Source organism: Felis catus, chromosome B1, assembly GCF_018350175.1.
Source record: "Felis catus isolate Fca126 chromosome B1, F.catus_Fca126_mat1.0, whole genome shotgun sequence".
NCBI lineage: Eukaryota > Metazoa > Chordata > Mammalia > Carnivora > Felidae > Felis > Felis catus.
The window spans coordinates 35,622,680-35,648,669 of NC_058371.1; the positions used below are offsets into that span (position 1 = coordinate 35,622,680).

Sequence of the window (25,990 nt, forward strand, 5' to 3'; positions counted from 1 at the left end):
GGCACCATGCTGAGTGTGGAGTCTGCTTGAGATTCTCTCTCTACCCCTTTGCATGCTCTTTTTCTCTAGAATTTAAAAAAGAGGGGTGCCTGGGTGGCTCAGTCGGTTAAGCAGCCAACTTCGGCTCAGGTCATGATCTCACGGTCCATGAGTTCGAGCCCTGTGTCAGGCTCTGTGCTGACAGCTCGGAGCCTGGAGCCTGTTTCAGATTCTGTGTCTCCCTCTCTCTCTGACGCTCCCCCATTCATGCTCTGTCTCTCCCTGTCTCAAAAATAAATAAACGTTAAAAAATAAATAAATAAATAAACTTTGAAAAAAAAATGGTTTTTTAAATAAATAAAATTTAAAAAAGAAATTTTTTTTGAGTAAAATGAGAAAAAAAAAAAAAAAAGAAAGAGAGAAAAAAAAAGACACCAACAGCAACCAAACACAGAGATGGACATAATCTGATCAGTAACTTCAAAACCAGAGGCAAGTTAAGAAATGCAGGAGGGGGGGCGCCTGGGTGGCTCAGTCGGTTAAGCGTCTGACTTCAGCTCAGGTCACGATCTCGCGGTCCATGAGTTCGAGCCCCGCGTCCGGCTCTGGGCTGATGGCTCAGAACCTGGAGCCTGCTTTGGATTCTGTGTCTCCCTCTCTCTCTGCCCCTCCCCCGTTCATGTTCTGTCTCTCTGTCTCAAAAATAAATAAACGTTAAAAAAAATTAAAAAAAAAAAAATGCAGGAGGCACCATCCATGGCTTCTCTCCTAGGCCTGGCCCAGCCCTCACAGCCACAGCAAGGACAGAGGAGCCAGAATTCTCACTGACCTCTCCCAAATCTGCAGGCAAACAACTGCCAAATCTTTTTTCTCTTCAATTAAGGAGTAGTGGGAAAAGTTGTTGGGAAACAAACAGGTGACACTGGAACAAGAACAATGAGCGACTCTCCTGGAGGGAAATCAGGGCCCCAAGGCCACATACTGAACTGGGGAAGTGATCCAATTCCCAGTGAGTATTCCTCCCCTTCCAACAGACCTGAACGCACCTCCTAGATACGTGGCCGCCCACACCATGGGGGCTGCTACCAAAACCCAGAATCTGGGGCAGATCCAGCTCCCCCACCGCAGCTCCTCTCCACTCGCTACAGGCCACAGAAAACAGGACATGAATACCCGGCCCTCAACCCTGCTGTCGTTGTGGTGGAGGGGCAAGTCAGCCTCAATGTAGTGGGAAGAAAGTCTCGTTTTAGAGCCGACAGAACTCAAGAGCACTAGCATGAACACGATGAGAATAGCAGGCGAACCATGCAAAAGACAAAGATGTCGACCCAAAGTAAAACATTAACTCCAGAGAAAGCAATTCACAACTGCTTCACACTGCAGAATAAGTTAATTAGAACATTAATGCAATAAAACCAGAGCTCAAAGGTGAAATTAGGGGCGCCTGGGTGGCTCAGTCGGTTAAGCCTCTGACTTCGGCTCAGGTCATGATCTCAGTTTGTGAGTTCGAGCCCCGCATCAGGCTCTGTGCTGACAGCTCAGAGCCTGGAGCCTGCTTCGGATTCTGTGTCTCCCTCTCTCTTTGCCCGTCCCCTGCTCACACTGTCTCTCTCTGTCTTTCAAAAAAGGCATAAATGTTAAAAAAAAAAAAAAATTTTTTAAAGATGAAATTATAAAACAAAGTGACATTAAAGGGGATGCAGGCTTACTAAAAAAAAAAAAAGAACAAAACATCACTAAAGAATCAATAAATAAATAATCATGAACAGAGAACAGAATTCTGCCAGTAATTTAAAATAGAAATACTGACAAAAGAAGGTCTGAAATAACCACAGTGAATGTAGAAGGAAAAGACAGATTAAAACATGTAATGAGGGTGGCTCAGTTGATTGAGCGCCCAACTCTTGATTTTGGCTCAGGTCATGATTTCACAGTTCGTAGGATCGAGCCCCATGTCGGGCTCTTCGCTGACAGTGTGAGGCCTGCTTAGGATTCTCTCTCTCCCTCTCTCTCTACCCCTATCCTCCACTTGCATTCTTCCTCTTAAAAAAAAAAAGTTGGGGCGCCTGGGTGGCTCAGTCTGTTAAGCATCCAACTTCGGCTCAGGTCATGATCTCACAGTCTTTGAGTTTGAGCCCACATCAGGCTCTGTGTTGACAGCTCAGAGCCTGGAGTCTGTTTTGGATTCTGTGTCTCCCTCTCCCTCTGCCCCTCCCCTGCTTGCACGCTCTCTCAAAAGAAAAAAAGAAAAAAGAAAAAAGCAATGAGGAGCACCTGTCTGGCTCAGTTGGTAGAGCGCATTGACTCTTGGTTTCAGGATGTGAGTTCAAGCCCCACAACTTAAAAATCTGACGCAGAATGCTGAACTTAAAAAAGACATTTTTGGGGAAGCTGGGTGGCTCGGTCCGTTAAGCATCTGACTCTTGGTTTTGGCTCAGCTCATGATTTCATGGTTTGTGAGTTTGAGTCCCATGTCAGGTTCTGCACTGACAGCACGGAGAATGCTTGGGGATCCTCTCTCTCCCACTCTCTCTGCCCCTTCTGTGCACTCGTTCTCAAAATAAATAAATAAACTTAAAAAAAAAAAAGACATTTTCAGGCATCTCAAAGAAAAATTTTCCCCCAAAATATTTTACTACAAAAATTGATACATATTAAAACTTCTCTTAAGTGGCAGAAAATTCAGACAGCCTTCATCTTCACCAGAGCAACCTTCAGTATCAGAAGAAAAGGCAACAATGTTTACATCATTGAGAGACACAGTGAAGGAGAAACCCACATACATTGTTCCCAGCCAAGATGTCACACAAATCTATAAGGACAACAGGCAGAAATTTTCAAGCATGAAAGATGTCAGAGGCTATAGTCTCCTTCCCAGAGTGAAAAAACAGGAGAATGAAATTAGCTAATAAAAATAAAGGTCACAGGAATGCAGAAACCATGATAATGCACTGATGGTAAATATTAAAGCCCTTCAAAAAAGAAATGAAGGTTGAGTGTCTGACTCTTGACTTTAGCTCAGGTCATGATCTCACGGTTCGTCATATCGGCCCCAAGTCGGGCTCTGTGCTGACGACTCAAAGCCTGCTTGGGATTCTCTCTCCCTCTCTCTCTGCCCCTCCCCTGCTCAAAATATTCTCCCCTAAAAACAAACACACACACACACACACACACACACACACACACACACACACACGGGATTATGGCTACAGGACAGAATCTAAATGCTACAGAAATGGACAAATTCACTAATAACAATTAATACAATCAAAAGATGAGGGGCACCTGTCTGGCTCAGTCGGCTAAGCATCTGGCTCTTAGGCTCAGGTCATGATCTCACAGTTCGTGAGTTCAAGCCCTGCATAGGGCTCTCTGCTGTTAGAGTGGAGCCTAGTCTGGATCCTCTGTCCCCACCCTGTCTCTGCCCCTCCCCCATTTGCACTCTGTCTCTCAAAAACAAATAAAACATTAAAAAAAAAAAAAAAAGAAGATGAGAGGGGTACTGGGTGGCTCAGTTGGGTAAGCAACCAACTCTTTTTTTTTTTTTTTTTAAGTTTATTTATTTACTTTGGGAGAGAGTGAGACAGCGCAAGTAGAGGAGGGGCAGAGAGAGAGAATTCTGCTTGGGATTCTCTCTCTCTCCCTCTCTCTCTGTCCCTGCCCCACTCTTGTTCTCTCTCAAAATAAATAAACTTAAAAAAAAAAAAAAGTGCAAATGCTAATGTCCTCATCTTTCATAGCAGAGTCAATAAATACTATTTAAAATGGGTAGTTAGAGGGGAGCTTGACTTTGGCTCGGGTCATGATCTCATGGTCTGTGAGTTCCAGCCCTGCTGTCACCACAGAGCCTGCTTTGGATCCTCTGTCTCCCTCTCTCTCTGCCCCTCCCCTGCTCATGCACTCTCAAAAATAAATAAAACATTAAAAAATATAAAAATAAAATGGGTAATTATAGATATGACTCACAAAGTTTTTTAAAACCTCTTTCATGAAATAATCTCTTGGCAAAAAACATTTCTTTAAAGCTTAATAATTCCTTTAATTTTGCTAGTTTTCTTTTCTTCTGTTATATTCAGGGAAACTTTAAATACTTTTTTACAGGATTATTTATTTCTATATGCATGTATCCATGAGTATGCCTGGAGGGTTATACAGAATAGTATTCATTTAATAGTAGTGATGACTATTTGAATGGTGGGATTTGGAGTATTTGCCTTTTTTTTTTTTTCCTTTACTTCAACTCATTGATGGGAGGTGGGGGTATGGCAATACAAGAAAATACGGGTGGTTATTTTTATAATCACGGGGTTAGGGAGAACTTTCTAAGTATGGCACAAAACGTACAACTTGTAAAAGCAATGATCAATACATCGGACTATAAACACTGCCCAGTGTTCTACAAATAATGAGCATACTCCCAGTGTTCATGGTCAAACTAATAACGATACAGTGGTCTGTTTAAGTACCAACAGACCCACTTAGAAAACCAGTCGTCTCACAGAGTGGTCCTCAGGTAAATACCACCCTAGTGGCTCTCTGGAGTTCAAAGAATTTTGAGAAAAACTACCCAGTCTGCGGCCCTCCCCACCCACCAGATGAACACCATCCAAGAAGCCACTCTCCTCCAGGGCAAGCTGAAGCCCCTTCCCAAGTACAGGGCAGTGTAGCCAGCAGGCGGCCTCACCCAAGAGGCCCAGGACTCAAAGGGCCCGTTCTTCTGGCCCCTCTGGACTTCTGCTTTTTTAGCTCTCTTACAAACCCTAAAAGGACGTCTTCTCTTCTCTCAGCTCCCACTACCAGATCCTTAGCCTCAAGCTTTGGCTCAACCAAGGCCACCCAGCATGGGAGATTTCCAAAAACAATGCAGAAGGTCTGGGGGCAAGGAGGAGGGTGGTGTTACCAGGAGGCAGTGCCTTTTTTACTTAACCCAGGAAACCCCATCACTGGGAGGGGCAGGATGAGAAAACACACACAAAAAAGTGGGGACACAGAAGCAGGGAACAAAATTAGAACCAGCAGCTTGCTGCTCCCTGTCGGGTAATATTTACTGAGCCCCCACTGTGTGTGTCAGTGCCTGTGGGAGGGAGACTGGGAAGGGCAGAGCCTGGTGTCGGGCCCAGTACAGACAGCTGGAGGTGGGGCAAAGGGGTGGGGGTGGGGTGGCTGGCGGCTGATTTAGCCACCTGCTGAGCCCTGAGTGAAGGAAATGACTGCCAGGTCCAGGCGGCTGGACTAGTAGGGGAGAGAGGGAGTGCATTTGCCAGGCTCCACCGTTCAGCAGAGAAGTCTTCCAAAACTAACTAACTGAGTCACGCAGCCTGGGGAATAGTGGCCAGCTGGGGCTTCCCCACCAGAGGCCAGGGCAAGAGTCACCGCTGTTCTGATCATTCATCCATCACCACTTCCCAGACACTCAGTTGCAAAATTCTGACCTGTTGTCCCTTAAGTCCACTCCTGTTTGTCAGGCCATGTGGCTCAGGAAACATGGTGCTCACGTCCACCACTTACGTCACCTGCTTGAAGCAAAACTCTCTGACTTGTTATTTGAGTCAAATAAATAAGAAAAATATATCATCTAGTGGCCAAATCATCAGACAACATGACAAGTTGGGCAGAACTGGGTTCAAATTTGGGGCCTGCCACAGGGACACTTACCGTGTGTCCCCAGCACAATTAAGCTATGAAATAAATGTCCCACCTCGCAGGGCACTTTGGTAAATGAGAGAGCTTAAGGGTCATAGCTTTAGGTCTGTTCCTTCTGTTCCGTCCCCGGAGCTCTGAGGCCAATCCCTTCACCCAGAGCTGACTCCTGCCTATTCTCAGAAGGCAGCTCAATTATCTCTTCTTCCAGGAAGCCGTCTTGGACCAGACTTTGGGGACTCTTCTCCAACTACTCTGGACTCCTCATTATCTGGTCTCCCAGGGATCCTTCCCGACAGATTTTTGTTCCTTGAAGGCAAGGAGGGCCCTCCCTTTAGCCCTCCCCAGAACACAGTGCCTAGACCAGTGCTGGGCAAGCAAGGAAGAAACAGAGGATTTCTGCTAGAAGGCATGGAGTCATCACTCCTACACCCAGATAGGAACAGTGAACTCAGTGCTTCCTTCCAGAGACATCCTGTTGCCCCCACCTGGGGCCTACAGACACTATCTGAAGTCAGTGGCCAACACCACTCACTCTCTTCCAGACTAAACAATCCCCATTCCTTCAATTTCAGTTATATTCATTGAACTAAAAAGCTACCTACACCCATCAGACTCAAAAACTGAGTGCAAGAGTTAACTTATTCAAGACATACTCATTGCATGCTGGTTTCATACGAGGAATAACGCTCGGTACTGGGGATGCCTAGTACCTGTCTTCACAGAGCAGGGAAAGCGAACAATTCAACTTGTAAGAACAATGATGAAAAGGTTTACCTGCTGTTCAGGGTTCAGTTAGGCTATTTAAGCAGAAAGGGATTTTGTGTACCATATTAAATGGCTTAGAGAATCACGGGAAGAGCTGGAGAAACACTGCCGATGGAGGAGCTCCTCCCCCAATCGCAGTACAGAGATGGCTGCTGCCATCGTGTAGCTAAGGCATCAAGAAGCTGCCTGCTCCAGAATTGTCACCCCTGCCACCGTCTAACACCCACAAAATGGACATCCTGGGGTCCATCCTGAGGAAGAGGAAAGCCATACACTTAAGACTGGAGTGCAGCTAACCGGCAAGTCCAAGTCACAATGGCAATTTTAGTGCGAGGATGCCTGGCAAGTTTTTGATTCTCCACTTTCAGTGGGTTGGACCATAGTTTATTATCCAAAGTAGTGGGCTTGATAGTGAAAGGAGGTGCCATTAATAAACACATGGGGAGAACAGAAATAAACCACAGACCACGGATGTCTGGTGAAGAAGCCAGTGCACACTACTCATCATGGATCATGACAAGGAGGGGTACAGGAGGCTGTGGAGAACACAGCAGGACAGTCAAATCTAGTGTCAGAGATCGGAGGAAGCCTGCAAAGACATATTACTATAGCAGAGACATGAAGGACATGTAAAAGCAGGTCAGGTAAAAGTAAAGGGAATGGGGGTGAGGTGGAATGTTCCAGAATGTAGCTGAGTTTGGAAAGACTCAGTTAGCATAGTGCATGTAAGGACTTCAGAGTCCCGTGGGGCCAAGGCAGGGACAGGCCTATAGGCCACATTAAGGTGTCTGGACCTCATTTTCAGTAGAGACGTGATCAGATTTGTGGCTTTAGTTTATCAGCCTGGTTGCAGTGTGGAGAAGGGGCTTGAGGTGGTTAAGAACCGAAGTTGGGGGACCAGGAGGTTCTCTGGTGGCCAGCTGAGAGAACACAGCACTCAGTTTGGTCTAAAGAGCCAGGCTTCTTTCTCCCTGTTTCAACACAGCCTGGGGTGCCTCCTCTGCCACTGCAGCCACTGGCCTCATAGCTTTCCATTAAAGAAGTGAACAGGCTCCTCTCTAGCCGCTACTAGGGGAGGAATAAGCCACAACATTGTCCTCATAACCAAAGTATCAGAGTGAGTTCGAGAAGACCAACCCACCTACCGCCATCATTTCCTAAATCACGCTGAGACCAGTCTGCTTAACTGTCCTGCTGTCATAGGAGGGCCATTTGTAAATGCTAACTCCAAACTCCCTGGCAGCAATGTTGTGGGCAGAACTGGCCACCAACGGCTCTGACAAGAAGTCTCTTATGCTGTCTTCTTCCCGAAATGGGTTAGGAATTATCCTCTGAGCCTCAGGCTCCCTTTGGTAGGTGAGGTGGGCTCTTCTCAGACAGTGAGCCTTTATAAGACCCTGAGCTACAGCCAGCAGAGGCATGCTGGGTTTCCCTGGCACAGTGAAGCTCTCTCTATAGAAGCCAGGCCCTGGGCAGCTCCACAGCTCGGTCTGAAGGAGCCTATCTTTGCCCTGAGGCCAGCTGCTCCACCCACCCCTCCCCTCCAATGTCCTGCTGCACCACTAACTTCCCCCTTCACAACCCTTCCATCCTCAAGCCCGCTCAAGCCCCCCACTGCTCCTCAAAGACTCTGGACCTTGCCAATCTCTACAGCTCAGATGCTGAACTGTGTGTGATTTTTCCAGAAAAGTGGCTCTCAAAGTGTAGTCTCTGGACCAGCAGCATCACCATCAGCTGGGGAAGTGTGTTGGAAATGTAAATTCTTAGCCTCACCCAAACTTGCTAAATCAGAAACTCTGGGGTGGGGCCCAGCAATCTAGTTTAAGAAACTCTTCAGGTGATCTCAGATGCATCCTAAAGTCTGAGGACCACTGCTCTCAGAGCAAGATCTAGAGCTTTCGTTAGAGTTCCAGAGTTCTTCACCAAAGAGAGCAACCCCTTCCTGCCCAGCTACTGCTCCTGCACATGACCAGAGGCCCCAATAGACAGGCATAGGCTCCATCTGGGGTCTTAGATTTCTCAGTGACCATCAAAGTAATTCGTTCTCAGCAGAGTAATAAATGAGCCTTATTCTCATGAGAAAGGGGATTACTGGGGAAAAGAAAGAAAAAGCCCATATTTCCAAATCGGGGAAAGTGGCAGGAAAGGGAAGGGCACTGAGTAATTACATTCCTGAATCGTAATTCCTCCATTTTCCCTCCCACTGTCCAAACTGACCACATGGCTCATCACTGGCCCAAGGTTACTGGCAGTCACCATCTGATTACTGAAGCAAAAGGCTTTACCACATCCTCTGCTTCCTCACTGTGGGCCTCGCCATGTGACCAGAATGTCCCTCTTTCTACCATTCCTGAAGAGAAACCAGTGCCACCCACAGCTTCATGCTGTCTGCTTACACACTCCGTCCCTCCCCCCCCCCCCCCCCCCCCGCCCCCAGCCCCATGCCACCTTACCTGCTGCTATAATGCTAACTTTGGGCACTCCCCTCCACCCTACAGCAAACTCGGAGCTCAGTCCCTCCACCTGTAGTTAAGGCTCCGTGCAACTAGGCTCTATCTTTTACACCATAACCTGCCTCTACTCTCTGGCCTGGACCCTGGGTTCCACCCGGAATCCTGCCTCTGCCCCACTTTACCCCAGCACCTCCTGTCTCTGCAACCCACAGGCTAGGAAGTCTGATTAACTTGTTAGAAATGCCTGTCAGAAAGTCCGCATGTGTTTCCAGCACTTTCTCCACAAGGTATGAGGGCCTGGATGTGGTTTGTTTGTTTGTTTGTTTGTTTAAAAAAAGAAGGCTGACCTGCTGGCCAAAGCTCCTTCCCTGACCCCAAACCCTCCCCAGCACAGGCCCTACCACCCCAGTAAACACCCTTGCCTTCCTCTGGCTCCCAACAACCCCGTCTTGATAGTATCCTCTCCTAGAAGGCCAGGCTGGTTCTAATGTTTTAGGCTAACTTCCCAGGTCTTTCATAACAGTCCTGGGTTGCTAGGACCTAGAGAAGTACTTGCTGCATGAATATGTAAATATTCATTTGAACTTGCATGTGGCATGCAGATATACCCCCACCTTTTCTAGAGATTACAGAATGGCTGGGATAGACTTCACTGCCTGCTTACAGCCAAGGAGTCAAGGGCAGGAGTAGATGACTATCTTCCCAAAGCCCCCTCTGTAAAGAAGCAAAGGAGGGCATGAGGATCTGACCCTTTTCCCTCCAGATGGTCCCTTCTCTGCCAGAGCTCTAGAGAGGCTGTCAAGAGCACAAACAGATGGATTCCAGAGCAAAGGCAACCAGGTTTCTGGCTCCTATCACACTCAGATACAGACCAGGGCCAACAAAAGACCCAAAGGGTACAGCTCCCCTTCCCCAGGTTAAAATATGCTCAAGGCTGTGGGTATGGCAGCAGTCTGGGCATTGTGGTACAGAAGTGACTTCCTGTTTCCACTTGCCCTTCCACTCCCCTACCTCCTATAACTGCTTGCCTATTAAAAAGGGATCAACATTCTGACCAGACTTAAAGGCTTACTCCTCTCTCGCCAACCCCAACCCCAATGCCAAGGGGCAATCAGACTGCCTCCTGGAAAGGGTTTGATTTTAGCCTGCAATTCAGACATGCTGTAGTTTGGGTAACTTTCCACCCCAAACAGAGAGAAAAAAGAGTAATTCTTAGGGCTGTATTGTTCACAACAACAAAAGCTTTGGAGGCAACCCCAAAAGCCCATCAGCAGGAGTGGATGAATAAACTAACCAATTCTCACAATGGAAGAATAGTAAACAAAAGTGAGTCAGCTACTGCTACATTAACACTGAGTGTACATTACAAGATGTTAATAACAACTGCCTTGTGAATACCACTCATTCTTAGATCTCTCCCCTCCAGGAAGATTTGGAAGGACTGTCTGAAACTGAAGACACTACACTGTAAACTCCCTGAGGACAAGAGCCCATTCCAGTTTTCCTTGTAAAGCCGATGGAGCACAGGGAATTTGAGTGGAGGAAATGTTGAAAGGCTGGTTGAAATGAAACCTCTTAGCCAGCCTTCCAGATTCCACTGAGCACCTACCCCCATGCTGTCAGTCCTTTCTTTTTTAAGTACACACATGTAAAGTGCCCAAATCTTAAGTGGATAGCTCAATGAAAGAAGTCATCCTTTTAAACTAAAAATCTGATCACAGCACTTTCTTTGCTTTAAACCCTCTGATGACTCTCCAGTACAAATGGAATAAAACCTAAACTGTCCTCTGGCCCTTGTCAACCCCACTGACATTTTTGAGGCCTCTCATTCACTAGGATCCAGCCACCCCAGCCTTCTTTCTGTCCCTTTAATGTAGCATATGCATTCTGAGCTCAGGGCCTTTGCACTTGCTGTTTCCTCTGCTTAGAGTGCTTTCCCCCTAGATTTTCATAGGCCTCAGTTCAAATGTCACCTCTACAAAGTGGATGGCCAGGTGACTCAAAAGGAAGAAAAGTCCACTTTCAGTCATTCAGACTCCCAACACACATTTTCAGTTTCTTCCTAGCGTATGTCACTATCTATAAAATAGTCTTCTTTCTCTGGTTTTGATTACATATTTATTTTCTGTCTCTTACTACAACAGTGTAAGCTCTACAGTGGTGCAGATTCCAGGTCTACGACCCTCCCACAGGGTGGAGGAATGAGTGGCTGGCACTAAGTCAGCCCCCAAAAAATACCTGCTGAATGAAAGTGTTAATTTCCCAGCTGCCAACAGTTTAGAATCGTATTGTTCTTTGGTCTCTATCCACAGTTGAACTATTAACAACCTTAGGGACTGGACTCCTTCTCCTGTAGCTTAAGTAGAAATGAAGACCCCTAGAGAGCCAGAGAAGTTTGTCTGGAGCTGGAATAAAAAACATAAGGCAGAGAAACTGAAGAGAAACATCAACTGTAGTGGGGGATCCAAGAGGAAGGTGGTGGGGGAGAAACAGGCACAGGCAGGCAGCCGCCCTTCCCTCCAACTCCGTAGACAAACATGCAACGATGGGCAACCATCTGATAATCCTGCCGAAAATAACATAACTTTTCCCCCATGGCAGGGGAAGAAAAGGACCTAAGGAAACTCCACAAGTACAGGCTGTTTCTAGAATTTCTCAGCTGCTGATGGAAACTGTGAGTCTCAGCCTAGTTGCACATAACCTCTAAATGTGCCAACTGCACACATCCTGAAATGCAGGGGGAGGGGCTCATGAGTGGCTGCCAAGAGGGAGTGGTGTGAGAATAGTCAAGGTCACAAGCATAATCTGGCCGGCAGGGCTGTGCACACACCACAGTTTGGCCGTGGTCAAGGCCTCAGCCATGGGAGGCATCCCCACAGTGTCTGCAAGATGTGGGGGTGGCTGAAGAGAGAGGTGCAGGGCCTGGGACACAATCTCTGTTCCTAGGGCTGGTCAGGTTACTCCACAAGCCACCTTGGCTAGTGGCCCAAGTCTGGAGGAGTGGGTGACTTTGTACTTTTTGCACCTTTCTGGGAAAGGTGATGACAACAGTCATGGCTTGCTGCCCCTGGAAACTAACCAGGGGCCTAGTATCCTGAGAACTTGCCTGGCCTCTCATATGGAACATCTCCAACATTGGAGAAAAATGGTCAGCACTGAAACATATATTTGCCAATCAATGTCACCTGGGCCTGGGATGGCAGAGCACAGACACATGCATGCCATTGTGAGCAGCGGGAGAGAAAGAGGCAGCAAAGGATTTCAGGGCCTAACGCCTCTGGCTCATCCCCTGGAAGAAAAGCAGAGCCAGCTTCCCCAGGCCAACATGGTTCCACCTCGCCCCAGGCCTCATGTTCTCCGTGCTCTAAGAAAACTGGAGTCCACAGGGCTGGCTGGGAGCCGTCTAGTTTCCAGGAAAGGATGAGAGTGCCCTGCCCCCCATGATTTACAGGGCTTTCTTGACTAGCAGGACACAAACATACCCCACCCCCTTTCCTCACAAACCAACCTTTCAGGCTTCCGATAAAAAAGAGAAAAAAACAGCTGTTGGGTCTGTCCTCCCCTTCCTCCCTTTGGGAGGACAGCTCAGTAATCCTGGGGCAGGGGAGGTGGTGGTGGAGAAAGGCCTTCAGGTAAGCTGACTGCCTCCTCCCTCAACCTCCATCTGGCAGCAGGGCACACGGGAGAGGCCCTAGGGGGTAAAGGGGGTCTTCACAGAAGGAAAGTAATCAGTGAGATCCAGGAGCAAGTTGTGCCCCAGAGTGGCAGTCAGCAAATATTTATTAAGAACTTACTATGTGATATGCTAAACCACCCTTCTGAAGGTTTAAGTAATTTAATACTTCTAATATCTGTGTACAAGAATGCCGATTTCCTAAGACACTCACCAATATTGACTATTAAAATAGTATTCTAGGGGCACCTGGGTGGCTCAGTCGGCTAAGCGTCCGACTTAGGCTCAGGTCATGATCTTGTGGTTTGTGGGTTTGAGCCCCACGTCGGGCTCTGTGCTGACAGCTTGGAGCCTGGGACCTGCTTCAGATTCTGTGTCTCCCTCTCTCTCTGCACCCCCCTGCTCATGCTCTGTCTCTCTCTCAAAAATAAATAAAACATTTAAAAATTAAAAAAAAATAGAGTCAAAGTAAATATATCACACATATCCTTTAAGGTTTCTGCTTTAGGTAGTATGCTTGGAAAAATCCTTCCCCACTCTGAAATTATAGGAATATATACCTGTATTTTCCTGATTTATTATTATATTTTTTTATGTTTATTTTTATTTTTGACAGAGTGCAAGCAGGGAAGAGGCAGACAGAGGGGGACAGAGGATCTGAAGCAGGCTCCGCCCTGACAGCAGTGCAGTGATGTGGGGCTCAAACTCAGGAACCACGAGATCATGACCTGAGGTGAAGCCAGACACTCAACCAGGTACCCCATGTATTTTCTTGCAGTTAAAAAATTTCAATCTGTCCTCTAGAATTTGATTTGTCACAGTGTAAGAAAGAAAAATTAACTTAAAATACCCAATTATCCAATATAACAGTCTATTCTGTTTATAAACCTCAACCATAGAGTCTATAAAAGATGAAAGAACAGAGATAAAGTCAAATACAGGTGGCTGTTGTAGCTAATAAAACATGGGTGCCATCTCTTTCCCTTCCTCCTTCCTGCTCAAGGGGACAGGCTGGCAAGTGAAAACAAGAACAAAGTCCTACCTGCAAAAGGACAGCGAGCAGAAATATACACAGAGGAGAGCCTGGGACTCCCAGGCAGCACCAAGCAGGAACATGGACCTCCCACAGATAATTGCCAGATGCTTTATATGTTATCTGCTAAACCAGCATGGATTGGACTCTGTCATTTGCATCTAAACACCCCTGTAACTTACCCACAATTCTTTCTTCCTTAATTTTACAGTAAGAATTGCTAGGATTTATTGTTGTCTACTAGGCACCATGGCTAAGCAATTTGTTCTCATGCTCATTTAATCTTCTCAACAAACTTAGTTACGATAGAGCCTACAGGACTTCCCTAATTATAAAAGGACCAAGGGCAGCTTTTCAGAGTAGGAAAAGACACTGCATGAAACTCCCTATTTTGGAAACATAGAATATTTGCTCAAAATCAGACTGCAACTAGTAAGAAACAATGTCATTATTTGCTAAATTCCTACATGTATTGAGGTCTGGTTTTGGATGTTTCTATTTTGTTCCATTTACCTATCCTGTCCCAATGTCACCAAAAAATTTTTTTTTCTGGTAAAGCAAGTCTAACTCCACTACTTTCTTCATTTTTTATTTTTTAAAAGATTTTATTTTATTTTGAGAGGGGGTAGGGGAGAGGGAGAGAATAAGAGGGAGAAAGGGAGGGGTGCCTGGGTGGCTCACTCGGTTAAAGGTCCGACTTTGGCTCAGGTCATGATCTTGTGCTTTGTGAGTTCGAGTCCCGCATTGGGCTCTGTGCTGACAGCTCAGAGCCTGGAGCCTGCTTCAGATTCTGTGTCTCCTCCTCTCTCTGCCTCTCCCATGCTCATGCTCTGTTTCTCTGTTTCTCAATAATAAATAAATGTTTTTTAAAAAAATTAAAAAAAAAAAAAAAGAGGGAGAAAGTGAGAGAAGGAGCCTAGCATAGAGCTTTGATGCAGAGGTCCATCTCACTACTGTGAGATCATGACTTGAGCTGATATCAAGAGTTGGACACTCAACTGACTGAGCCCCCCGGCGCCCCTAAAGATTTTATTTTTAAGTAATCTCTACACCCAATGTGGGCCTTGAACTTATAACCCCAAGATCAAGAGTTGCAGTCAGCCAGGTGCCCCATTATTTTCTTTCAATTGTTTTTGGCTATTCTCATACATTCATTCTTTCAGAAAAAAACTTTTAAGTCATCTTGTCTAGTCCCAATACTTCCCTTTGGGAATTCGTCCTATGGAAATCATTTTGAAAGGGGGTACTAGGCTTTAAGGACTGTCTACCTTCAGTTCAGGTCATGATCTCGTGGCTCGGCTTGTAAATTTGAGACCCGCATCAGCATCAGGCTGTCTGCTGACCCTGCAGAGCCCACTTCAGATCTTCTGTCCGCCCCACCCCTTACCCCTCCCCTGCTTGCGTTCTCTCTCTCTCTCAAAAATTACTTAATCATTTTTTTTAATAAAATAAATAAGTACACAATAGAAGGGGACTACTAGAGTAAGGTACCACAATCCATATAACAAAATGTTTATAGTTTGAGCACAGAGGTTAGGAGCTTCAGTTCTGGGTGAGACAGACTTCAGTGTCAATCTTGAATCTTCTTTTACTAGCTTCAGGGCTTGGGTCAAGTCAGAAATTCAAGACTTATTTTCCTCATACAGAAAAACAAAGCCTACTGACAGTCCCTCCTGAGAAGCAGGTAAGAGAAGTAAATGAGGGGCACCTGGGTGGCTCACTAGGCTAAGTGAGTCTTGATTTCAGCTCAGGTCATGGTCTCATGGTTCTTGAGTTTGAGCCCTGCATCGGGTTCTGCCCTGACAGCGGAACCTGCTTGGGATTCTCTGATTCCCTCTCTCTCTGCCCCTCCCCACTCATGCTCTCTCTCAAAATAAACAGAAAGAAAGAAAGAAAGAAAGAAAGAAGGAAGGAAGGAAGGAAGGAAGGAAGGAAGGAAGGAAGGAAGGAAGGAAGGAAGGAAGGAAGGAAGAAAGTAAATGAGACACTGAATATAAATACATTGCCCAATCCACAGTAACTGTTCAATAAATGCTAGCTATTTGGGGAAAGATTAACACGGAAAGATGTTCATGATATGTTAAGTGGAAAAAAATAAACAGAACCTATAAAACTATAGGCACAGACATTCCTTAAAATGTATACATTCACAGGGGCGCCTGGGTGGCGCAGTCGGTTAAGCGTCCGACTTCAGCCAGGTCACGATCTCGCGGTCCGGGAGTTCGAGCCCTGCGTCGGGCTCTGGGCTGATGGCTCAGAGCCTGGAGCCTGTTTCCGATTCTGTGTCTCCCTCTCTCTCCCTGCCCCTCCCCCGTTCATGCTCTGTCTCTCTCTGTCCCAAAAATAAAATAAAAACGCTGAAAAAAAAAATTAAAAAAAAAAAGTATACATTCACAGAAAAAAACTAAAAATGCATAATTGTTATCTCTTGATGGTGGCTTTAATGGTAACTTCTGTTACCTTTTTATTCATCTGCATTTTCTACAATGAACATGTATTACTTTAACAAGAAAGTTAACTTTAAGAGTTCAGTTAGGAAATGGGAAAAGCTTAATGATGACCAGGTGAGAAGGCTTTTCCCTCCCCTTTTTAAAGATCTTCACTTAAGAGTGTGGAGATAGATTGCAGTCCTCCTCTGCCCTGGGCTGGACTACATCTGTGCCTGGTTCCCTAACCTGGCCGCCCCAGTGACCAGGGCTTCAACCTCAGTTCTCTGGGATCAGAACTTCTTGGGCAAGATCCAGGTACCTGTACATCTAGTTCTGAGAGATCATTTCAGGACTGCCGGACTAGACGCAGACTAGTTTTAACATTCTGTGATTTATCTCAACTCTTTGAAGTCAGATCCCCCTCCTCTGCCAAATGGGTCCCACAATCTCTGCCCTGTCTATCCTACAGGGAAACTAGCACTCAGTGAGAGCTCCTTGCAAAGGCAAGTTGTTGGGATTGCAAAGCGTCTGGATTCCAGGCATGAAAAGCCTCTTAGAGCAGCTTTATAACTTATACTTGGTGGGGTGCCTGGGTGGCTCAGTTGGTTGAGCGTCTGACTTTGGCTCGGGTCATGATCTTGAGGTCCATGAGTTCAAGCCCCATGTGGGGTTCCGTGCTGACAGCTCAGAGCCTAGAACCTGCTTCAGATTCTGTGTCCCCCTCTCTGCCCCTCCCCTCCTCACACTGTCTCCCTCTCAAAAAAAAAAAAATTTTTTTTTTAAATTTGTATAATTTAGGGGCGCCTGCGTGGCGCAGTCGGTTAAGCGTCCGACTTCAGCCAGGTCACGATCTCGCCGTCCGTGAGTTCGAGCCCCGCATCAGGCTCTGGGCCGATGGCTCAGAGCCTGGAGCCTGTTTCCCATTCTGTGTCTCCCTCTCTCTCTGCCCCTCCCCCGTTCATGCTCTGTCTCTCTCTGTCCCAAAAATAAATAAATGTTGAAAAAAAATTAAAAAAAAAAATTTTGTATAATTTATACTTGGTTTCCAGATCTGTGTCAACAGGATGGGAGCAGGCAGGCTGAGGCCAGGCCCTTGCCTCAGTATCAAGGCCTGCTTTCTGTCTTGATTTTAAAAAGAAACCTCCCTTTTCTTTTGCAGGTCTGTGAATGACAGTCTACAAAGGACATTTCCCCCCATTGTGAGTGTAGTGGGTTGAATACTATCCCCCAAAATCCTTATCTACCCAAAACTTCAGAATGTGACTTTATTTGGAAATAGGGTCTTTGCAGATATAATTAGTTAAGGATCTTGAGATTAAATCATCCTGTATTTAGGGTGGGCCCTAAATCCAATGACTGGTATCTTTACAAGATAAAAGAGGGAGATTTGGACAGAGGGACACAGTGGAAGGAGATCTGAAGATGAAGGCAGAGACTGGAGTGAGCCAAGGAACAGCTGGAGCCAACAAAAGCTGGAAGAGGCAAGGAAAGATGGCCCCCTCAAGCCTCTGGGGGGAATGTGGTACTGCTGACACCTTGATTTCAAACTTCTGGCCTCCAGAACTGGGAGAGGGTACATTTCTGTTGTTTCAAGCCACCCAGTTTGTGATAATTTGCTAGAGCAGCCATTGGAGACTAATATTTTGATGCTAGAATTAAGGCCTGATCACTTTTATCTGGGGTTCTCTTGGGCTGGCAGACAGAATTCTAAAATGACCCCCAGGAACCCTCACCCTTGGTGTGCGGGCACAACCTACAAACAGGAGATACCACTCCCGTTACTATGTTACATAATCTGGCAAAAGGGATTTTGCTGGTGTCAGCTAACCAAATTCATTGATCTTAAGACAGAGAAATTGTCGGGGGCGCCTGGGTGGCTCAGTTGGTTAAGCATCCAATTTTGACTCCAGTCATGAGTTGCGATTCATGAGTTTGAGCCCCTCATCGGGCTCTCTCCTCTCAACACAGAACCCACTTTGGATCCTCTGTCTCCCTCTCTCTGCCCCTCCCCCACTCATGCTCAAAATAAAATAAAATAAACAAACATTAAGAGAAACTAAAGAAAAAAAAAAACACAGAAATTACCTTATACGACCAGAACTAATTAGGTGAGCCCTTGAAGGAGATAGGCTCATCCTGGCAAAAGGCATTTGAGGCATAAGGAGTCACCTTGGGAGAAAGTAATCTTGCCAGTGCAGAAGTCTAGCAGACACCAGCTTCACCAAGTGATCCAGGAAAACATCACCAGTAATAAGACATACTGGCATCATGAATGCTTTGATAGGATGCTCTGAAAAGGATGCAACATCATTTTTGTGATGTTCTTGCCCCAAATGCACAACCCCATTCTAAGAAGAAAAGACAAAGGAACTGTTACACACTAGAGGAGATTAAGGAGAAGTAACAACTAAATGCAACGTGGGATCCTGGAACAAAAAAAGGGCATTAGCGAAAATATTGGTAAAATTCAAATAAGGCCTGCAGGTTAGTTAATAATATTTGCCAATGTTAAAAACTTTTTTTTTTTTTTTTGCCAATGTTGATTTCCTGTTCTTGATAAAAGCACTATAGGATGAGGGATAGAAGGAACTGTTACATTTTTTGCCACTTTAAATCTAAAATTAATTCAAAATAAAAAGTTTAAGAGGAAATGGTCACCTAGGTTATTATAGAGCCATAATACAGACCCAGTGCCTAAGGAGAAATTTTGATGCTAAGGTTAGGATCCCTGCAATTGTATCATGAAAAAACAATTATAAGGAAGTGCAATACGTTAACAGAGGTTGCCTCAGGGTGGCAGGATTACAATTCTCTCTCCAATACTTCTTTATACTAAGCATGCATTACTTTATTTTTTTTAATGTTTTATTTATTATAAGAGAGCACAAGCAGCGGAGGGGCAGAGAGGGGGGGAGAACAGAGGATCCAAAGCAGGCTCTGCATTGATAGCTGGGAGCCCAATGTGGGGCTTGAATTCACTAACTGTGGGATCCTGACCTGAGCCAAAGTTGGACGCTCAACAGAATGAGCCACCCAGGTGCCCCAAGCATGCATTACTTTTGATAATCAGAAAAAAATAAAATTTTCTTTCTTTTTTTTTTTAATGTTTGTTTTTGAGAGAGAGGGTGCCAGGAGGGGAGGGGCAGAGAGAGGGGCAGGGCAGAGGATACAAAGCAGGCACTGACAGCAGTGAGCCGAATGCGGGGCTCAAACTCAAACAAAGAACCGCAAAATCGTGACCTGAGTCGAAGTCAGACGCTCAACCCACTGGGCCACCCAGCCGCCCCCAAAATAAAATTTTAAAAAATACCAAACAGTTGCTTGGGGATGCTGTGGTAGAGGCTTTTAAGGTAGAGAGGGCTGTGTTAAGATGGGATAAAAAGGTGTTCCCTGCCTCTGGAGGGCTAGAAGGAGGCAGGAGGTAGCAGTGGACTGGTGCAAAGGATATAGATTTGGGGCCACAGAGTTGTTCTAGGTAAGTGCAGTCTGAACCCCAAGAGAGAGGGCGGGCTGCTGAAACAGAGCAGTAAGTCTTTGACATGGTAACAGCTAAGTGTTCTGGGAGAGTATCAGTACCTTAGAGCCCAGAGCCCTCTAAAACCCCTGTATCCAACCTAAATTTCCAGCCATGCCTGTCACCTGCTCTTCCCTCTATCAGCCCCTGCCCTAAAATGATCACCCCCTGCCTCAGGATAATACATCTTTCTGCCATTATTCACACAGCCCTTCTCTCTAGGGCTCCTCCTCCTGTTCTCCTTTCTCCATAACTTTCAAAACGTGGCTTAATTCCACCTCCAGGAAGCCTTCCCAGACCACTCCTGCCCTAATCACTTCACCTTCTCCCAGCCTGCTTAAGTAGCTCACCTGTTCCACTCAACATCACTTAACAAACCCACAAGATAGCACATAAACTTCCACGTGTTCTTGGAGCATCTCCACATGGGTTTACAAGCATCTTCAGAACAGAGACAGTGTTTTGCCTGTCTTCCCCAAGTGGAAGCTCTCAGCTGAGCTCCACTGGCTTGTCCCCCTCCCCCACCCATCCTTCAGCAAACTGCCCCTCTGCTGCCACCAGTCACAGTCACATTTACCAAGTCAGCTGTGCCTATGCCCAAGCCTCTTCATTCTGGTTCCATTTGTTTTTGTGGTTATAACTGAACAGCAACTGAAATGTAAGTGCAGAAAGGAAAAGGTTTGATTTCTATGAAAATTAAGCGATCTAGAAAAGCAATTCTGAAATTCTGGTCTTTGAGGACAACCTGGGGTCCCTGAGACCGTTTCAGGAGGGCTGTCAGGTAAAAACTATTTTTATTATAATAATATTAAAATGTTAAAAGCTTTTTCATGCTCATGTTTCAGAGGCTAAATGAAGTGTGGTGAATATAGTGGTCTTGAGTTTTGTAGAGGTTTCCAAGGTAAAAGTTTAGGGTATAAACATGTGTGTTTTCAGAGATTAACTCAGTTTATTCTCAGGACTTCAACTGAATATTTACCAGCAAACTTACATTAGACTTATTATAATCTCTCTATCTCATCATGTAATAAATCACTATTTTGAAATCCTGCAGATCAGCAAAAAATGTAAAAGCAATGCCATTCTGTTCTCTCCTTTTTTAATTTTGGAGAACATTTTCATTAAAATATGCTTTTAATGTTAACATGTAATGACCTTATATTATTTTAAATGAAAACTTTTTAAATTTGCTTTAATTTTTAAAACAGTAAATATCAATAGATTTGGCACATACACAAAAGACAATAATATTAAAGAATCCTAGATCAAAAAGTCTGAGAACTGCTCATCTAGAAAGACAGGTTACAAATGAGGGGAATAAAGACTAAGTTAGGTGAGTGTATTTAAAAAGTAGATTTCTGCATGTGGAGTCATATGTAACGTCTTTTCACTTCTTTAAGAAAAACTAATAAACGGATATATATATTTTTACCCAGCAACCTCGCTTCTGAGAATTTCTTCTAGAGTCATAATTACACTGGTAGGAAATGCCATTTGAAGTTATTCACTGCAGCCTCGGACATAACAGCAAAATAGACAAAATAATGGAAACAACCCAACTCAAGTTCTGGGCTGGGGAGAGAGAGAGAGAGGTGACCCACATATCTTGGTTAAAAAATTATCTCACTTCCATATCCTGAATATTGTGCAGGTGTAATAAAAGAATGACCCAAGGGTTCTATGTGCCCATATGGAAAGATCCTATACAGTTGCTAGGTGAAACAAGCAAGGTGGTAAACAACATGTCTAAAGTGCTAACTTGAACCAACTGTAAGAAAAAGGGGGCAGGGGTACAATGTTTCACTGCCTGCCCGGTATGTTGTGTGTGTACATGTATTGTTGGTTTTTTAACCTTTTGATTTTTGAACTATGTGAACACATAGCCTAGTGAAAAAAATTTAATAAAAGGAAACGTGAAATTGCAGGTGATATGTGTAGGTGTGATTTTTATATACAATTTGCAAGTTTAATTAGAGTACCTAGAAACCCAAAGAAAAGGCCTCTCAGCCCTAAATCAGTTTTGGTGAATAAAGAAAAATAGATGCATATGTTTTTAAAGTAAAATGAATTGTTTAAAACATGGATTGTTTTGGGGCGCCTGGGTGGCTTGGTCGGTTAAGCGTCCGACTTCGGCTCAGGTCATGATCTCACGGTCCGTGAGTTCGAGCCCCGCGTCGGGCTGTGTGCTGACAGCTCAGAGCCTGGAGCCTGTTTCAGATCCTGTGTCTCCCTCTCTCTCTGCCCCTCCCCTGTTCATGCTCTGTCTCTCCCTGTCTCAAAAATAAATAAATGTTAAAAAAAAATAATAAAAAAAACATGGATTGTTTTAAAACTCCCTACTTTAAGCTGACTTTTTAAAACTACTGAGTGCCTTGACTAAGAGCCCCTAGGGACCCAATGGTAACAAATTCAAGACTGTCACCTTGTTCCATCAAACCCCAGCACTCTCCTGGAGGAAGGTAGTTAGGAGGCCTCAGAACACAGTCAGATCTGGACTTTCCAAGGCAGGGAATGTGGTTTCCCACAGCTGGGCATGCCAAGCCCTCTCCAGGCTGATTCTGTGGCCACTCTCCCTCCTGCCCTTCTGGGGGTCCCAGAGAACCCACAGGGAGTTCTGTCTCTGGATGTCAGCTGGGCCCAGTAAGGGGATGTCTCTGGGAGCCTTGGTGACCACAGCAAGGGTAGGTGTCAGAGACCCTGCGGTGAGGCTGCCCTGCTGGCTCCCCCGGAGTGCACAAGGCCCCTGGCTGGCAGCAGACTCTGGACTCCTTATCTGCTGGCGTGCCGCCAATCTGCCAGCCTCGAGGTCAGAAAAGTCCCGCTGTAGACATCTAGTGAGTCCTGGCTGGGGCCCCAGTGGCATGACCCTTCCACACCCCATCCTCGCATGTCTCAAGGCATTCTGGAAAGAGAAGCAGGACTCCTCCAGAAGAAGATGACTGTGCTGTGACTTCTTTCTACAAAAGCAAAGGACCTTCCTTCCCCCTAAATAAGCACCAGAGATAACTGGCTCCTTTCCTCTTCATGTTTTTAAGGAAAAGACTAGAATCATCAGCAATTTCATCATTACACTTAGGAATAAAAACAGAACCTGTCTTTGGTCTTCTCCATCAAGCTTCTTGGTCACTAGCAAGCAATGTGACTTGGGAATACCAATTAACCTCTCTAGACCTAGTTTCTTTAGTTGTAAAACAAAGAGACTAGACTGGAAGATTCCCAAAGTCCCTGCAGTTCAACATCCTATTGTCTGTAGTTCTGCAAAATGCCTAAGCATTACTTTCTTCAGGCATCCACTGCAAATAGTTTGAATTATTTTAGCACAGTAGGGAGAAGGAAGTCCCAATTCCCAGACATATACAATCTATTCACAGCACTACCATTTAGATCCCAAGATCCTGTGAATACTGTACACGGATTCAGGTTCCTCTGGAATAAAGTGGGTTTGAGCAGGTAGGGAAAAAGGAAGACCGAGCAGGGTTTGAAAAGAGAACGAGCCCAGTGACTGATATATACCCAGTGCCCAGACCCCCAACTCAATGTTAGTCCTTCCAGCCTATTATCAGCACAGAAAAGGAATACTTCTATTACCTGAAGAAATCAGAGTAGCTCCCAAAACTAAAGGTGGAAAAAAAAAAATCTCTTTTCCTTTTGCCCAGTGATTCTGTGGGACAATCTCCAGCAGGGCACAGAAAAGTGGCCTACTCAGAAAGGCAGGGAAATTGTATCCATGTTCCTAAGGAGGAGATGAATCAACACTAAGTCTGAGCTCATACCACTCCTACAACCCAACCTACCTAAAAGCTTCTGGGACCCCTAAATAATCCACCCCATCCCACACAGATGATAATGATGACTGTGATGATGACAAACCTCTACCATGTCCCAGGCACAATCACAACATGCTTCACGGCAGGCAGAACAGGCTCACAGAGGTTAGGAAACCTGCTGAGAGTGACGGAGCCAGGATTTGAACAGATTCATCTAGCTCAAAAGTCCAGAATTTTCCTACCACCTCATACCATCTTTAGTAGAGTGCTGTCTTCTCTGAACTTAACGGAACACAACAGCGTGGCCTCTCTCGCGCTGCTACCTTATTCTTCGTGTCTGGATGTTCTCTCTCCCCATCAAAAGTCTACAGGAGCCAGGCCTCATCCCCTCTTTGCACTTGGCAGTGGCTACTCCAAGGGCTGAGCACAGACCAGGCCCTGTGTACTGGCTAACCAGAGGGGTGAGGATGCATCTGAGAGTCATAGAACCTGCAGTTCTTATTCTTCTTGCCTAAATGATAAAGCCAATAATTCCGGTTGGTGCCCTTTAGTCATACTTGCAGACCAATGGAAGAAGGAGTACCACTAGTCTATCTCCTAGCTATCACATGATATATGAAAATTCATCTCTGAGCCTCCAACAAGAAATGGAATATTAGTTTTTAATTCCACCCTATAAAAGTCACAATTCTGGACATTCTTTCTCTTGCTTCATCATCAAGATCCTCTCAGTTTCTCTGGCTCTTAAGACTTAAGGATTAATCACAGATGTTTTGGATAAAAGATCTATTCTGACCTTAGCACTTACCCCTTCCCAAGATCATAGGGCAAGTTAGAGGCGGAGCTAGGACAGAGACCAGGGTAGCCAGGCCAGTCTCCAGTACATACTACCACCACCACTTCCCAGCAGCCTACCCACGTGGCCTGGGGTTTCCAGGGAAAAATGACTCTAAAGACAAATCCAAACCCAGGGTAAGTCCAGGAAGAAAAGTCAGGTGCAAAGTTGCTCCTGCCCCTATGTTCCTTATGCCCCAGGTGAGCACTCTGCCCTCATCAAATCATGCGTCCTATTGGACACCCAGGCCCTGGCAGACACTAGAGCCTCAAAACCGAAGCCACAACCCCGAGCTGGGAAATTTTTCTTTTACTTTAACTGAACTTCAGAATCATTCCTGAAACTGCTTGGATGGCTATTTTGTCCCATTGCCCTAACCCACCAAGAGAGGGCAGCCTGAGCTATAAGCTCCCAACTTGGTCGGTAGGACCAAAAATAGCTTAAACACACACACACACACACACAAAAACCCGTGCCCATGGCTAAAGCCAGCTCAGGGTTTATCAGAGTGGCTCCAGTGCCATTCTCCGGCTCCTGCTACTAGTCGGCCGGAAAATCCGCGGCATTTTTTTTCTCCAGCGGGTAGGTGATCTGGCCAGGGTAGGAACACAGTTCCCAGAAAGCAAAGTCCGGAGACCAGTGTCCCATCGGAGCTGCCCCAAGAACTGCCCACCAGATTTGCCCATCTACTCCCTCTGCTTTTTCTGTCCTATCTGCGGGTTTCAGGAAGCCTCTCGGCTTTTTAGTGAGGCTGTCTACGTACCGAACACCGTTCTCTATCTAGCTCCCACATCCCGCGATCTCCAGTCGAAAGGAGTGCAGCTGCGAACCCCCTCCCCTCACCACCAAGTATCCCCCATCGTGACACCCCAGCCAGGTGTCGCCTCCATCCAGAGTCCGGGCCCATGTGCTGATCCTCCCGGGCGCCTCCCTGCTCTAACCCGAGGCTTCGGAGTCCGGAGACGGGCTCTCGGTCCTCGGCGCCGCCAGGCCCCCACTCCCACCCCCACCCCCACCCGGTGACCCCAAGCGCTGGAGGCGCGCCGCTTGTCGGCGCGATGCCGCACTGTTGGGCACTGCGCGGTCCCGCCGGTACGCAAGCTCTCCGCCCTCACCTGAAGCTCAGGCGGACGCCACCGGGGCCCCGCGCAACCTCACAAGCCTGGCCCTCCGGCGGCCCGCAGCGGCAACGGCAGCGGCAGCGGCAGCGGCAGCTCGGTCGGTGCGTCCGCGCGGGTAGCCCGCGTGCCCTCACCCCCCTGCCTGCGTCCGTCCCCGCCACGACGCGCATGCCCCGCTATATAGTCTGCGCGTCAGCGACAGGGCCCACCCCCGTCCCTGGGCCCCGCCCCACCCTCGCCCCACCCTGCTCTCCCCAGGGCCTGCCACGTGGGGCCCCGGCCCACGATAGGGCGACGTGCGCGAGCTGTCAGCCCGCCGCCTGCTCCACCCGGCCCAGCGCCGGCACCTCGCCGGCCCAGGAGGAGACCTAGCTCTCCGGGATCCTAGGCGGACCAGCTTCATCTTGTAACCGTTCTGCGAATTCCATTCTTCATTCACTTAGGCCCACAGACTGACTCCTCCTTCCTCTGGAAACTCCCATTTAGACCTTTCCCTCTCCACGTGGGAACCTCTTACAACCTGGCCTCCATCCCTTAGCAGTAAGACTGCTACTCACCTAATATGTATGTCTATATTTTAACACTTTTGATTAATGTAAAAAGCTTCTCAACCTCCAACTCAATTCTGAAATGTGCCCTAAAAGGGGACGCCCCATAGACGATGTTTCTTCTCCATATTTCAACCAGCCAAAAGAACAAAAATTAAAATAATTTCCTGTTCAAGTTCCAAGTAAACCATACTATACTCACTTTCCAATTAAATGTCGCACAACCCTCC

At 46.3% G+C, this 25,990-nt stretch overlaps 1 protein-coding gene across 2 annotated transcripts in view; it reads right to left on the reverse strand.

The window, feature by feature from the left end:
• The window catches only part of SLC39A14 (solute carrier family 39 member 14), a 46,326-nt gene extending 20,952 nt beyond the window's left edge, over window positions 1-25,374 (reverse strand). For both annotated transcript variants that reach the window (XM_023252507.2, XM_023252508.2), the window contains exon 1: window positions 25,207-25,374. The gene's annotated coding sequence lies outside the window, so the exon portion shown is untranslated. The remainder of the gene's footprint in view (window positions 1-25,206) is intronic.
• Between the last annotated feature and the right edge of the window lie 616 nt (window positions 25,375-25,990).